General features: G+C 49.4%; 1 long non-coding RNA gene across 1 annotated transcript; it reads right to left on the bottom strand.

The window, feature by feature from the left end:
* Positions 1-3,205: 3,205 nt before the first annotated feature.
* Positions 3,206-4,323, bottom strand: LOC131403255 (uncharacterized). Its single transcript, XR_009219336.1, has 3 exons — positions 4,173-4,323; positions 3,703-3,806; positions 3,206-3,217 (listed from the first exon to the last, which is right to left on the bottom strand). It is a non-coding gene; the product is annotated as an uncharacterized LOC131403255 (long non-coding RNA).
* Positions 4,324-16,647: the final 12,324 nt, after the last annotated feature.

The following is a 16,647-nucleotide window of genomic DNA, read 5'->3' as shown; positions in this document are numbered from 1 at the left end:
GAAGGACAGGATGCAGACAGGGCTTGGGTGGGGAACGCTGCGAGGGACTTGTGCAGAGTGAGGATCTGGTCTGGGGTCTGTGCTCACTCGGGACCCCTCCTTCCTTCCCTCTCCATTCAGGACTTGCCTGTCCTCACAGTTGGCTTGAATTAGTTCCTCATCCAGGAAGGTGTCCTTGATGCCAGCCCCTCCCGCACCCGCCAACGTGATGGGATGCCCAGCTTTGTGGATCTGACTCTCCCGATAAATGTAAGACCCAAGGGATGAGGACAGAGAAAGTCTTGCCAGGCGAGGTCTCTGATTTCCACATCCCCACCCTCCCCATAGCTGCTCACGTCACACCATTTCTGAAAGTTGACCCGATTTCCCTGGAAGGGAGACAGCCAATGTCCATCAGAAACAGCCTCCTAAGCCCAGAACCAACCCCCATCACACCCCTTCTCAGGCTGCAGGAATGTCAGGGCCCAGCAGAGGGCAGACCTTCCACAAAGAGAACTTGACACTGGGCCAGGCTCTGGGCTCCAGAGCAGGAGGGACAGGGGAGCTGAGGCCAGAGACCTTCTGTAGCACACCCTCTCTGATGACAGACGGGGAGACTGAGGCCTCAGGGAGCAAGGGACAGCTGGAACACAGAAGTGCTTCCTCACTTGCAGGGGCTGATGGCACTCCCCCAGGGGCAGGGCCCGAGGGGGAGGCTGAATCCATCTCAGACACAGCCTCCTGCAGCTCTGCAGGCAGGCAGCTATGAGCTTCACCAGCCCAGGTAGACTGGTGGGGGGCTTATGCGGAGCGTCTATTCACACATTGCTAAGATGGGCCTGACTCCCCAACTCCCAGGGGTGGCCATGGGGCTCTCATGAGAGGAGGTTTGCCAGGTACTGAGAGCTCAGGTCCCAGTGCAGGGCTCTCGCCTCTCAAACCTCAGGATCCTGCTCTCTGGCCCCACCTCCAGGCTCACTCACTTCCAGATCATCCTCCATCCCAATGTCCAGCAGCTTCAGGTGATAGAGGAACGTGCCCAGGAAGGGGACGACACCCTGTGAAATCAGGGTGGGAGTGGTGAGATGAGTCTCACCTCTCAGGTGCCCCCATGGACCCTCCCCCAAATCCCTTCACCCCAGCCTCCTGCCCACCACAGACTCCCACAGAGAACAGCCTAGGACCCTCAGCGGCCTCCCCCCAGTTGCCCCCTCCAGGACCACCCAACTTCCCCAGTCACCTCCCAGGGGCGACTTTTGGCAAATCCCAGGGTATGTGGTCCCTGCCCCTCCCCTCCCTAACCCATCCTGGGCCCAGCCCTTCCAGGCCTCCTCCTGGTCACTTCCAGGGCAGGCCTTTCAGGCTCTTGGGCTCCTGGAGCTGGGCTGGAGGAGGAGGGACCCATCTCTTAGGGAGGCCTCCAGCCATGAGGTGAGTGACCCCTCCTCTGACACCTAGACCCTCCCCCTCAGGCCACCTCACCTGCTGCTGTCTCTCCTGGGCTCCCTGGGGGTCCATCTGCAGGGTGGTCCTCACAGATGACACCTCCTGCAGGGTCAAGGACAGGCTCAGGGAGGCCATGTTCCCTTCCCCATGTCTCCCAGGCCCCTGAACTTGGACCCTGGCCATCTGGTGTCTATGGCTGCTCCCATTCCAGGGTGCCCTGATTCTAGATCGCTCCCAGCTCCAACACTCCCTTCTCTGTGCCCTCAGGCCTGCCCAGGCCCCTAAGCCTCTCTCCTCATCAGGAAAGTGTGAGGAGGACTCCCCATGCATCCCAGGGTCCCCTGAGGACTCAGTATCATCTGACTGTCACCAGTGCTGTCCCCTCCCCCCTCGAGGAGGAGGAGCACAAAGCTCCTGCACATTCCTCTCCCCCTTGTACCTCATCAACCCTGTGAGGCCTGCTCCACAGATCATCTCCCTCCATTTCCCAGATGAGGAGACTGAGGCCCACAGAGGGGCAGTGACTGGCTCAGGGGCCCACAGAGGAGACCGCTCCCCCTCCCAGCCAGAGGCCCTGGCCCCTGGCCTTCACTCCTCCTCCAGACACACCTCGGACCAATGTCCTGTCCTCTGGACTCTCGGGGTGTGTTGAGGCCCTCGGTCAACCTGAGCCATGGATGGAGAGGCACAAGGTGTCTTGGGGTCCCATGCAAGTGGGTGCTGTGTTTTCCAGCCCCCTGGGATTCTCTGACACCAGGCTGGACCTGAGGCCATGCCAAAGTCCTCAGCTCCCTAGGATGCCCTCAGGATTGTCCCTGTACAGAACTCCTCCTTCACTCACTCAGGAAGGGAACCCCCGTGTGCCACATCTGAGTGACAGTGTAGGAGTTGACCACGGCACTGTGTAATGGTGACATTTGCATCCTTTTTCACTTGGAAACTTCTAATGTCCCTTCTCTTTTCTCAGGTCTCATGTTTGAAGTCTGTGGTCTGAGCCTTTGCACAATCCTTAGGCCCCTCCTGCCAGGGCCTCGATGGAGGCCATTAAGTATCTGTCAGGAAGGTCCATTAAGAATCTGTAGGTTCCTCGATAATTCTCATTGCCATCTGGGGCGTATCCTTGTCGACAAGGCACTGGGGGAGACTCACTGGTTTGTCAGCAGTGACCACTATGGGGCTAGAGTGCACAGTCCCAGAGAGCACACAGTTCTGTCCCAGATCCACCATTTGGCCCAAGGCTGTGCAGCCCCTGTGTCCACAAGGCCTGTGTGACCTCACAGTGCCCATCCCTGGGACAGGCAGAATGTCCTCCCCTGTGAGGTGCAGTGAAGACAGAAGGAGGAGCAGGGGCCTGGCTTCCTGAGGACAGACTGGGCTGCTTTAGGAAGAAAGGAACCCCCACCCACTCCATCCACCCGCCAGCCTGGAGGATGATGAGGGCCAGCTGATGGGTCCGCATGGAAGCCAGACACCTGCTCATTCTGCCAGCACCTCACCTCTTGGAACAGTCCAGGCGACACCACTGTATCCCGTGACCAAGGCCTCCTGCCCCAAACAGTCCCCACCTGCCCCTGCAGCTCACACCCCCCGCTTCCTGTCCAGCTGGACAAGGCAGACCGTTATTTCTCGGGGAACCTTAAGTGAAAAACTTACCAAAGCACATCCTGCCTGGTCCCTCCCCACCTCACCTCCCGTCCTTCCAGTTCTCCAGCCTCCACTCACCTCCTTGAGAAGCTTCCTGCTCTCCCGGTGGCATGTTTGGAGGACGTTTTTAAGCATTTGACAGTTCTTCCTGAGGAGGGAAAAAAGGAAAGAATCACTGTGGAGTGGTTTGAGGGTAAACTCCTTTTGTTTGAAAACCCAGAAGATCCAGACAGCCTGGGTGAGCATTTTCACTGTGTCCTCTGAGCCCTGAGGTGTCTGGGACTGGGGAGGGGGCTCTCCTATTGTCACCTGGGGCCTCCATTCTCTTATTTTCTCAGCAGATGTGTTTTAAACAGTCTTAATTTCATGTGGACAGAGAGTTCTGTTGCTGCAAACACTTGAAAATCTTCAATTTGGTTCAAGCCATGATCTGTCACTTAGGGAAACTGATTCCTGAAGCAGAACCACTGGCCTAAGTTTTCAGAAAGACTTCCAGCCTGCCAACCAGGTCAGACCCTATCCCCAGGGTTTGCTGTCTCCCAGGAGGTCCCAACTGATTGAAGGGCAATGCCAGCCCTGTGGGGGGTGTCTGGTCCACCCAGGTGGTGCTCGCATGGAGAGAGGCCTACCCACCTGGACACCTGTCTCCACGTCTCTTTTAAACGTTGAATGGAGGGGCCCTGCAGAGCCCAGAGGATCGCATGGAGAGAGGAAAGGTTCCTCAGGCCCTGGCATTCCTGAGGAAGGAAAGAGAATGAGCTGTGAGGAGGAGCTGGAGCCCTGCTTCCTCTGGCTTCTGTCGCCTCATTGACGTCTCCTATCGTGGATGAGACAGCAGCTCAGGGACCCGGGAAATGCACAGCTGGAACCTGATGAGGAATACTTCCAGGGAGGAGGATTTCAGCTCAAGCCAAGGAAGGAACCCAGGAAGGGATGAGCTTCCCAGCACAGGGACCAGGAGTCAGGTCATCGAGGCCTGGCAGGAGGGTCCTGAGGATTGTGCAAAAGCTCAGACCACGGACTTCAAACATGAGAGCTGAGAAAGGAGAAGGGGCAGTTCCCCTGACTCCAGAGAGGGGCTTCCAGGGCCTCCCACATCTTACCTTGGCCACCTGGATCCAGAGCTCCACCACCCTGGCCCTGTCCTGGGCCATCATGCTCGGGTCCCCAATGCAGGTGGTGATGACACATTCGACCACTCTGTTAAAGTGCGTCGTGGTGGCATGGATGCTGGGTGCCAGGTGCTCATTGCCCCTGTTGTCACACTGGGACCAGATGGAGTCAAGGAAGTCCTGGGGCCTCACTGTCTTGAAGAGCTCCTGGGGAGGACAGGGAGTGTCACCCAGCCCTGCCACAGCCCAGCTCAGCATCTGCAGCCCCAGTCCCAGGCCAGGTCAGTGGTGAGAGCTGGAGCTCAGGAAGCTGAGAATGCGGCCTGAGGCTTGTGGGAGTCCCTGGGTGTTGCCTGTGTCCCCTGAGGGCACCCAGCACAGGATGACCCAGGAACCGATACTGTGGCACAGGGAAGTGGCATTTGCTCGCCGCCCAGTCTCACTTCCTCCAAGCACCAGAACTCAGCTCCTTCCTGACCATCTCTAGGGGCATCTTCCACCCATTCTGACCATCCTGGGGTCTGACTCCTCTTTCAGATGCACATTCCCCCAAGGCAGCAACAACCACGGGCTTTGTTTGTCTGCCTTGTAGTCATGTACACATTAAGTGCCTAATTAGCGTTGAGGCTGTTGAGGCCTCCTGGGCAAATGAGTGAACTACCCAAGGACGAGACAGCACTTCAGTGTGCTCCCCTCCGCCACCAAAGCGCAGACTCTGCCCAACTTCCTCTCTGCTCCACCTCATCCACCTGCACAGCCACTCTGCATGGCAGCTGCTCTCAAAGTCCATCCCTACTGTCCACATGAGGACAGCCAAGGCTTGGGAGTTAAGAAGGCTGCTCAGGTCACATGAGGGTAAGTGGGGAAGCAAGAGGTTGCACCGAGATCATGGGATTCTGGATGAGGAAATGGCAGGTCTGGGGCAGCTGATGGCACAGGGAAGGCCGGCCCCACCTGCCCTGAGAGCCCCGCTGCTCACCACATCCATCAGTGTCAACTGCTCTGCCACCAGCCGGGGAGGGAACTCCAAGAAGTCAGGCTTCTCCTTCCTCAGCAGGTTCTTGGTGGTCACGTCCCAGGGGCAGGCGGGCTCTGGGGCTGGATCTGGCTCTGCTGTTATCTCTCCAGGTGGAGGGAGGATTCTCCCTGGAGCCAATGGTCCAGCTGGCTCCAGCTCAGGAGCTGGCACTGGGGCTGGAGCTGATGGTGGTGGTGGCTCTGGCCCTGGAGGGACTGATGGAGGTGACACTGGCTCCAGCTCTAGCACAGGTGGTGGAACTAGAGCTGGAGCTGGATCTAGCCGTGGAGCTGGCCCTTGCTCTGCCTCTGGAGCTGGAGGGAGCTCTGGAGATGGTACTACAGCAGGAGAAAGAAACAGTGTCACTCAAGTAGCTGACTTCCCCTGTGCCTGTCAAAGCCAGGAAAGACCCCACTGCCTTGAAGTGAACCAAGCCTCCGAACACTCTGCAAATTGTCATCCCAGACTGCAGTCACCTCACCTTCCAGCTCTTCCTCAATGGGCCTTGGATGCTCCAGCTGGACCTGGAGAAGGTAGGCGTGGCCCTGCAGCCCCGAGCCAGGCAAGCTGAGATGCAGAGAGGCTAGCTTCATGCTGAAGCAGGGATAGTGCAGGAGCTCCCAGAAATCCTGCCCTGGGTCCAGGCAGGTTCCCACCAGAGAAGAGATGGCACTGGGGGAGGCAATTGGGCAACAGAGTCAGAGGCCTGGCCTTTCCCTCCACACTTCTCACCCAAGACACCCTGGCTTGGGTCTGGGCCCTATGCCTGCCCCTCTCCTTCCAGGTGAGAGCCACATGGCAGCCCTGACCCCTGTGAGGCTATCCTGGCAGTGGCAGGCCTGCTTATCCAGCATGTTGACACAGAGTCTGTTGTGACTCTCTTCCCACTGACACTCTTCTCCTGAAGGTCTGGGACACAGCCAGTTGCACTTGTGCAACTGGATTGAGCACTGAGACAGATTTGTGAGCAGGTTGCTCACACACCTCCTGTTCTGGGCCTGGAGGCGGTGGTGAGAAGAGGTAGATGTGGAGAAGGGGAGGCAGATTAAAATGGGTCTGTGGTGGGAATGAGTTTCTAGGGGAGAACTCAGCCCAGCCACCCCTCTGGTTCCCAGGGGTCCTGGCACCCATCCATAGCTCTTTGACTCCTGTCCTCCTGCAGTGCAAGCCACCGGGCCTCTGCCTTCCCATGGGAATCAAAAGATGCGTGAGATGCGGCTTCTGACAGGCTCCCCTCAGCCACAGCCTCCATCTCTCCCCCGACAGCTTGTTCTTTAGAGACAGGAGGCCGTCCTTCTGGACCCAAAGACCACTCACTTTTTTAGGTGGTCCTGTGCTCTGCCCTCCTGGCTGGAATAAGGGGAGATGCCTCCAGATGTAAAGGAGGCTCTGAGGGCATCCCTTGGGATGGACGGGGGATGACAAGACCTGCGAATGATGTCTAATGTCAACGTCTGACTCTCAGACGGAAATTGAGGCCACGCATTGTGTCTCCTTCATTCACTGAGTTTACTGTCTCCAAATGTCCTGCATGCAGTAGGTGCTTAAGCTACATGGTTGAATGAATGTAGTCCACCCAGAACCATCCCAGACACCTGAGTGGGCCTAGGGCCTCTCTGCTGCCCCAGAGATCCTTGATTGGCTAACCCAGGAAAAGGACCAGGACCAGCTGAATGGAATCTCCAACTCCTTGACAGGGTGGTTTCCATGTGCTTTTCCAAATTCAGAAAGGCCGCATCTCAGAGATGGGTGAGGCAGACTACTTCTGATGGGGAAGAGAGAAATAAACACCATGAACAACCACAGCACGTCCACAGCCCTCTCTGCAGAGCCAGGCACCATGTAAGCACCCGCCATGGCTGATCCCATGAGTTCCTACAAGATCCCCGTGAAATTTATCCTTTCCCACCCTACTTTTCTAGGAGGAAACTGAGGCTCAGAGAGATTTGGTGACACTCCCAGGACACATAGCTGGCAGGGGGCAGAGTCACCACTGTGCTGAGGTGGGAGTGGCCACTCACCTAGTAAACAGCTGGTCCTTGACTTGGTGGGATGTGTCTAAGGCCGAGTAGTTGTCCATGAAGGTGGTGAAGCTAGAGATGTTCCTCCTCAGGAAAGCTGGTGCAATGGACTCTGTCAGCTTCTCCATCATGCCTGTCTGGAGGGCCCGCATCCTGCAGGCCTCATTGAAATTCAAGGTGGACTCATCCTCACACTGAGGGAGAAGAGAAGGTACATACACTCAATGACATCATGGTGAACCAGCGGGAGGATTGAGGTGACTTTCTACCCTCCTGTGTAGCTGGTGGGAAGGAGTGGAGGTCCAGATTCCTTTGGGAGTGGGACTGTGGAGCACTCTAATGAGAAAACCCTGGGGGGTTCCAGGGGAGACTCAGATTTGAGTCTGCATTCTAGTAGTGCCTTGGTCATCTCAGAGTCCTGAGTATGAAGACCCCTCTGCCCCCACACTCACCTCAGACCAGCCCTCTTCATTGAGGGACTGGTGCACCTGTGTCCTCTCCAGGGAGATGGCGAACTGGAAACCATCTACCAGCTCCTCAACCATCACTTGGGTGCAGCTCTGCAGTGATAGTGCCCAGAAGTCAGGCCAGGAGGCATCAGGGGCCTGCCTGGACTTCGCCACAGAGGGAAACCCCACCACAGTTCAGACACAGAGGGGCATCTGCATATTCTCCATCAGGGAAGGAATGTGAACACCTCGATGGCCTGGGATTCACATGTGGGTAGAAGAGCTTGGTCCCCAGCACTCACCATCCTCTCCTGCAGCCAAGATCTTCAGTGTGAACATGACACACAACCAGATCTCCACCATTTAGCTACCTGCTCCTGCTCAGGGTGGTTCCTCCTCATACTACCTTCTCTAACTCCACCTCCCACATACACACATACACACACAAACACACACACACACAATGAGGGTCAAGGGGTGTGGGGCTGTCCATTTGGGATCACACTTGTGGCCTGACTTAGAGTGGCCTGCCCTGGGCTACGCTGTTACCTGATGGTTCCTCCTGCCAAAAGGCCACAGACATTCGAGGTGAGGGCTGAGCCAATGTCTAAAGCCACTTAATATGCTCTCATTCTTGGCTTTCCGGGGGCCAGAGCCTCGGAAAGTCACGGGACAACACGAGAACATCCTGCTGTGTCGAGTGTCTCCACTCAAATGAACTGGACAGGAGGCTGTGGTTACAGTGTGGGTGCGTGGTAACCAGAGTTCTAAGTTCTGTTGGGGGCTGTCACCAAGGAAGTGAGGTCACTTCTTCAAGGTTCTATTACTTGGCCCCTTCCTTCAATCAGACCCACCCAAAGCCCCCGCTAGGGTGTTGGCTGCTCTCCCTCCTTGCCCATGTCATCTCCATCACTGTACACAAATATCCATCACCACCCTCCCCACAGCTCCTTGGGAGTGGAACCAGTGGCCAGCTTTGAGGAGACAGAGCTGAAGTCACACCTCTTTTATCCTACCAGTTCTGTGTCCTGGAAAAGCCACTGTGCCTCTCAAGATCTCCCCAGTCTCCTAACCTGCACAATGGGGATGGTGCTAAAAACAGCTTTCTAGGAACATCGTGAGGTGTATATGAGATAATACCTACAACACCTGTGGATTGGTGTCACATGTGTCTAATGCTGAAGCTCCCATCTATGTCAGTTCCATCTGTGCAGCCTCCACAAACCCCCACTCCATACTTCTTGTCACACATCATTGGCCTGAATTTGGTCTGGTCACTCTTATCTGCAAGAAGGGTTAGGAATTTTATCTTTCAGTTTGTTGAATTGCCACCCAAAATAAAACTGATTCTCTGTTCTGAATATTAAGGGAGAAGGTGAACAGTGGAAACTACCCGTGCTCTCTCCCTACACTAACCTTCAAGTTGAAGGGGAGGAAATGACCTTTTCAGATGAATCAAGCATGTATTTACCTACCACAGGCTCTCTTTTCTTGTTGTTTATTCATCCACAGAGAACAAGAAGTCTTGCTTCCAAACCAGAATGTATGAGACGTCCACTGCCCTCTGTTCCCAGCAGAATGACCAGAACCAATTTGTTGGCTTTTATTTGCCTGGCCCTTGTAAGTAGATCTGAGAAAATTCTTTCTATGTCCTTCATAGAGTGGGTCTGGAGAGTCTGAGGTTGTAGAGAATTGTAGGCAAATAGCAGGCTCCTGGAAAACTGAGTCAAATTGGAATCAAATTGGAGAGTGATATCAGCATCATGGTGGAATAAGACACCTCCTGTTTTTCTGCTCCTGCACTAACAATGCTTTGGCATCCATCCATAGACAAAAGTGCCTTTGTGGGAGAAGTGGGATCCAGCACCATATGCCAAGGGACCCAGAGGGAGTCTCACCCAGCCATGCAGCTGGTAATAGGCAGACAGACCTCGGTCCCAGCTCTGGACCCTGCAGTGGCCCGTGAACCAGCTCAAGCTCCTTTCAGCTGCTGCATGGAAACCCCTGAAAACACTGTCTTAGATCATGACACACAGAGGAGAGGGCCTTTGTGGAAGTCCAGGTTTCAAGAAGAGAAGTTCCAGCCCTCTGTTGGAGCACAAAAATATGAGTGTGGATGGGTTGAAGAGTTTGGGGGCATTGGCAGCTAGGTACTCTTAGAGGGCTTTAAAGGATGTGGATCCTGTAACTGCACTGAGCACTCCATCAAGACGTCTCCCATGACTTGTGGGGTATGCCTCACCCATGGATCTCCCCAGCTGGCCCTTAGGCACCCCCAGTGCTCTGCGTGCCTCACATACACACGCCTCCACCCTAGGGCTTCTTCCCTGTGTATGCTCCCAACAGTGGTGGTTAGAGTGAATTTTGGAGGACAGCTAGTGAGCACGTGCAGAAACTTGGTCCAAATCCGCAGGCCAGAGAGAGACCACAAACTTGAGGTTTCACACAACCTCTGGAATACAAAAGGGAAGCTGCCAGCGCCCAACCTATTACATCACAGCATCAAGAGAATGCATACAAGCTGGAGAATTCTGCCATTAATGAACAAATTAAAAATGCTGGGATTATACTGGTATAACACATTAAAATACAAATGTATTATTGAAACTATATTAAGTTTAAAAAAATGACATTTCAAATGTTGGAAAAATTAAGTTTGAGAAACCTTGTAGGTGGTCAGTAAACATCTGTCCCTCCCTCCCTCTCCAGAGCAGCCGTATGTATATGTATAGATACACACACACACACATATATATATACCCCCATAAGTTCTATATATAGAGAGAAGCATATGTGCGTGTGTGTCCACAAACACTCATACATATATATAATGCATGTACCTATGTATATCACATACATGTATGTATACATGATAGAATACTCACATGCACATGTGTATATCTCTACAATTTCACCTTCAATAAGGTAAATTTCCGGTTTGTATCGACTCTAAATAATTCTGCATTTTAACTTGTTAGTTCTGTTTCGGTTTTTTTTCCCCAAACTTTCTGGTTAGTCCTCTGGGCACTTCTCAATTGGATAACTGTTGTGTTTTTCATTCGTTGTTGTGCTTTCATTTTCTCTTTTTAGTAAACATATTTGTTGAAATATGACATACAATCCGAATAGAGCACAAACCCAAGTGTAAAGATTGATAAGTTATCAAAAAGTGTACACATGTGTTAACACCACCCAGGCCAACAAACAGAACATGACCAGTTCTGTTTATAGTAGATTATACATGATATATATAATAGATAATAACCGCAGTTACCCAGATTATGATTTCTCCTTTTTCAGGAAGTAGCACACTGAATGGCAATGCTTAAAGCAAATTTGGTCATGATGTGGCCTGCTTCAAATATATAGCTGGATTTGGAAGGTTAATTTTTTTTAGGAATACATGAGTTTAGTTCCAGAAAAAAAGAGGCTTGTAAATTTCCTTTCCTGTAATGACCTTGTAAGATTTTTGTAGCAAAGTTAAGCTATTCTCATAAAATAAATCAAAAAGTTTTTCCCATTTTTCCTGTTCTGTGGAAGAGCTAGAGTCAATGTGCATTATTTCTCTCCTGAATGTTTGGTGGAATTTGCCAGCAGCGGTGTTGGCCACGATGAAATGTGGGAATGTTTTAAACTATGGATTCAGTTTCTTCTTTAGATATGGGACTATTCAGATTTCTCATGTCTTCTTGGAGACAGTTTTGGTAACTTTCATTTTCCTGGCAATTTGTGAATTTAATCTAAATGTTCAAATGTATTGACATGTTATTTATAATGACAGGTGTGTTGTCAGGGAAGGTCTGGGGTGAGTCTCCTGGGGGCAGAAGTCAAGCTCAACTCATGTATCCCCGCAGCTTTAGGCACCTGGATGCTGGAGGGAGAGCTTGTTCCACATTGCAGGACGAGAGGCTGAATGCTTTTCTTTTCGCCCTCTGCTCTCCATTAACACCAGCTCAGGAGACCTTGTTCCTGGCCAAGTTGGCGTGCAGGCAACGACCCATGTAAATTCTTCCAGGCCTGGTGGATATTTGGAATTTTTTTCTCAAATGTTCTCTTGAAACCACATGGCCACATTTGTACAATATTCTCTCTTTATTTTCTATTTGAGTCAGTTTTGGTAATCACATTTTCAATTTTTAAACTGTACAAGGCTGTGTCTCTCAGACTCCTAAGTGTTTTCAGTTTTAACTCCTTCAAACTTCTCCCAGATGTTCCTGCCTTACGGTGATTCCTTCTTCATGGGAGCTCTGAAGCTCTTCCTAGCTCCCTGGTTGTTGACAGTGGCAGATACACGAGTTTCATGGGGCAGAAGTTTAGGCAGTTTGATTGCCAGCCTTCTGTTGTACCATTCTCAACCCACAGACACCCTGCTTCTCTGCTTGTCCCAGAGCCTTCAGTTGTAATTACTCTTCCTCCCCAGGGCTATCTCCAATCTCATGTTGATATTATTGCTGTTCTCTGAAGCATTTGATGATGTGTTCAAATGAACAAGCATTTTGGATCCTGAACCAAAGAACCATTTACAAAACGCACTCTGAATGTGATCTGCTTTTCCATTCATTAAACTTTTCTCATAAACTTAATCACTTTTCTCCATGTGTGTGGAATTCAATAAGGATGTTCCAGAGCCCAGGTGATGTTACTTGTTTTAGCTATAAATTCTAAGGCTTCAGGAGAGCTGTTGCCACAGATGGAATGAGTTGGCTTGGCATTCTTCCTTAATTAAGTGATTACATTGGATTTGAAGATGATTGTGGTTTGAGTCTTTTCCCTAAGGAGCCCCATCTGTCTCAGCAGGTTTCAGTACAAGAACTATAAGTATGTTGTGGCCTTGGTTTTTGCCATTGAGGAAATCAACAGAAACCACCATTTTTTACCCAACATATCTTTGGGAGTTGATCTCTATAATGTCCTGCACTATGAACAGAGGACACTGGAGAGTTCACTCACTTGGCTCTCAGGGCTGGGCAACGACATCCCAAATTACACCTGTAGGAGAGAGAGCAAGTCTCTAGCAGCCCTTACTGGAACAACATGTGCAATTTCTTCCCAGATTGGAACACTGCAGGAACTGTACAAATTTCCACAGGTAAGGCTGTGTGGGATGGGGAGACATGAAACCATGTCTACTTTGATGCCATTCTCAGGTGCCTGAAAAGGAAGAAAGGAGGAGACTGTGTTTATGCATCTCTCACAGGATGTAATCTCCAAGGACGAGTGTATAGAGTCTTAGTGAGGTATGCACATTTCCTTTATTTGGTATCCCTAAACTCTATGATTTCATCCATGTCCATTGATAACAAGGTTCCAGGGACCATCTGCTCTTGGCTAGATTGGGTCCCAAGCCTGAGTCAACAAGCCATTTGCATGAACAACCTCTGCAGTGATGCAAATGAACTGCATCAGAGGAGGCAAAGTCAGGTGTAAGGTGAAGGTGACAGACAGGGCCCATGCCACTCAGGGCTCAGACAAGAACAATCCAGCATCAATGCCTCCAAAGTGCAAGATAGGGAGGGACAGACTCACACACCCAGGGCCCAGGGCAGCCACAGAACATTCTGTGTGTGACCCATGCATGGCTGCACACCAATCATGAGTGCAGAAACACCACAAACCCATGAGTCCCTGCCTGGGGAATCAATAGTCATGCTGAATTTATAAGATTCCAAATCAGTAACTCAAGATCAATGCAGAAATCAAGTTGCATTTTGATTTTCTAAAAATTGACCTCCTTTCCTTTTCCTCAGTTCTTTTAACCATGTTTATTCCGGGATCAATATGTTGTGATGATCCACTTCTGCACCCTCAACATTGGTTTCCTCCATTATTAATGCTGTTGTGAGAAATTCCTCCCTTTCCTCACCCTAAAGCAGAGGATACTAGCTGGAAGGAGCCCCTGTATTCCCCATCACCCCAAACATATGACTAAGACAAAGGTCACACTTACACACCTCTATGGCCCTGGAGCAAAGGGGATTTTAGGGCAGTGAAACCATAGTTCTATATGATTCTGTAATGGCAGATACATATTACTATGCATTTGTCAAAACCTGTAGAATGTGCAACACAAAGAGTGACCCTAATTCCAACTATGGACTTTCATTAATTATAGTGTATCTGGACTGGTTCAGGAATTATAACAAATGTACCACACTAAAGTTAATAATTTTTAGTTAATAATGTTACAGTAATAATGTTATATAAGTTATATAGATTACTAATGAGATGTTAATAATAGGGAAACTATGTTGGGGGGGATTAGGGTATATATAGGAACTCTCTAGAATTTCCACTTAATTTTTCTGTAAACCTAAAACGATAAACCTATAACTGTAAAACGTTATAAGAAATAAAATCTATTTTTTTAAACCATATTTTCCTATCTGGTAGACTCTAGCTGCATGTCACCATTGAGCATTTAAAATGGGGCTAGTCCAAATTGAGATGTGCTGTAAGTGTAAAATACACAATGGGTTTCAAACCTTTTATATAAAAATATGAATGTATAATACCTCAATGATAATTATATATTAACTACATGTTGAGATGATAATTCTTTGGAGATGTTGGGTTAAATAAAATATATTAAGATAAAAAAATGAAAGGCTTACATGGCTACTGACTTGGGAATTGCAAGATGCACAACTACACACACACACGAGACTCTGGCTGAGGCAGAGTCTTCTAGGTTTTGCAACCGCCTCATAAACTTATGGTCTCCCACACTCAAACCCACCTCTCCTGACTTGGAGCAAGGCTATTGCTATGGGTTGAATTGTGTCTCCCAAAAGATATGTTGATGTTCTAATCCCTGGAAGCTATGAATGTGACCTTATTTGGAAAGAGGGTCTTTGCAGATGTGATCAAGTTAAGATGAGGTCATTAGTGTGGACTCTAATCCAATATGACTGGTTGGAGAGGAAACAGCATTTGATGACAGAGGCAGAGATTGGACTGATTCAGCTGCAGCCAATGAACACCAATGATTAGCGGCCACCACCGCAAGCTGGGGGAGTCAAGGAAGGGCCTGCTGATACTTTGATATCAGATTTCTAGGCCTCAGAACTGGGAGAGATTGAATTTCTTTTGTTTTAAGTCACCCACTTTGTGCTATTTTGTTACAGCAGCCCTGGAAAGTCATACAAGTATAAATGGCAGAGCTCATGTCACACAGGAAACATAAAACAGAGGCAGAAAAAGGGGGATTTATTCTCTTCCTTCCAGGTTGGAGTGGTTTCCAGAAAAACTGGTTGCTGTAGCAGAGGTCCCTGGTGTCACTGTGGTTTTTCTGGGGCCACAGGAGCTGGTGAAGCTGTTTGGCTGTTTGAGGAGACAGAGATAGTGGTATGCGGAGCTCTAACTATTATGCTGGAAATTTTGGAGATATGTGTGATTCAAGAGTCCTTAACTGGGGAAAAGGTCGTCACAAGGTTATTGGAATCAGGTCCGACTTGCCCTTCCCCACTGTTGTCTGAGAAAAATGGGACCTTGTCCGATTCATGATGAACCAAAGAAGAACTTCCATGTAAGCTGATTTATAATATTGAAAATTTTCCAAACTCTTAAGTGTCTGTTGATAGGATGCTGGTTAAAGCTATTATAATAAATTCAAATTAAGTACTCTAGACATTAAAAATCAAATCAGAGTCTATTTTTTGAGCAAAAACTAAGTTTAGCTATTATAGGATACCAACGTTGTGAAATGAAATTTTTATGTTTATCTACATAAGAGGAAAATTGGCTGGAAGACAAAGCACCAAAATATTAATAGGGAATATCTTTGAAAGATGAACTTACAGTTGACTCAGTTTTCATTTTTGTCTCTCTTTGCTTACCTGATTTTCTGCTAAAATGATCATGCAATTTTGGTAATAAGGAAAATTGTGTATTGTTTTACATGACTAGACCATCATCGCTGAAGATTCTATGAAACAGGTGGGAGAAATAAGGGATCAGGTGTGTCTCTGACTTTTGTCAGGAAACAGCGCTCAAATCTCTGGCTACAAGAGGAGTGCTGCTTTTCTGGGGTAAGGGCTTAAACAGCTTATTCCCTCTCCAAGGAGAAAATGATCTAACGTGCAGTTCAAGCCTGCAGATAAACTGCTGAACCTAAAAGACAGTTGTCTTCAGATCACTGTTATCATCTCATCTTCTTTTAGTCTGCTAAGCTGCAGCATCGCCTTATCCATCCCGTGTCATCCATGCGCCCCTGTTGTTGATGGTGGTGGTGGTTGTGTGTGTGTGTATGTGTTTGTGTCGAGGTAAAGGTGAGGGGAGGGAAAAGGTCAAGGAAATAATAATGGCAAAGATGGCATCATACAATTGAGACTTCACAAGTACTAGCCACCAGACTTAATCTTACATGCACCTTAAAATCCTGTGTCATTAAAATGTGACATTGGTGACAATCCCAAATAAATAAGAATACACCTCTAATTGTTGACTCTGTTTCACTCTTGAGTTTCTGTCCAACTTTCGTGTTTTGCTTTTTTTTTTGGCAATACTTTATTTTCTAAAGAATGAAACTCCTAGGAAACAGTCCCTTAATAAACATCGAATCTGATTCCCAAGGGCCAATTATCCACTCTTATAATGGTCTCTCCACGATCAAAAATGTGAAAGGCCGTTGGCTAGAGTGGAAATCTTGGAGTTATGCCAGTGGCACACTGTATTTCCCTAACTGAACTTCTGCACCTGGTATGGCGGAAACTAAGAGACAGTACTGAACTCTGCAATGTGCAGGATGGCAAAAAAGGTCAGCCCCAGGCCGACTCCAAGACCCAGAAGGCATTTGTGGATGCCAGCTATTAACCTAAATTATCTTTGTTCTCTCTCAGGACTCTACTGCTTTCTTGCTTTCATTGAGATTCAAAAGTGTTCAACCCAATGTTTGTTGCTGGTGAAGGAAGTGGTTAGTACCTCTTGCAGTTCTACAGCACTGGGTTTTCAACACAGTCCCTGTGTGTGATTTTATATTA

This window comes from Diceros bicornis, unplaced genomic scaffold, assembly GCF_020826845.1.
Source record: "Diceros bicornis minor isolate mBicDic1 unplaced genomic scaffold, mDicBic1.mat.cur scaffold_61_ctg1, whole genome shotgun sequence".
In the NCBI taxonomy this organism is placed as follows: Eukaryota; Metazoa; Chordata; class Mammalia; order Perissodactyla; family Rhinocerotidae; genus Diceros; species Diceros bicornis.
Note: the sequence above shows the minus strand (reverse complement) of the source record. Positions and strands in the feature narration are given on the sequence as shown.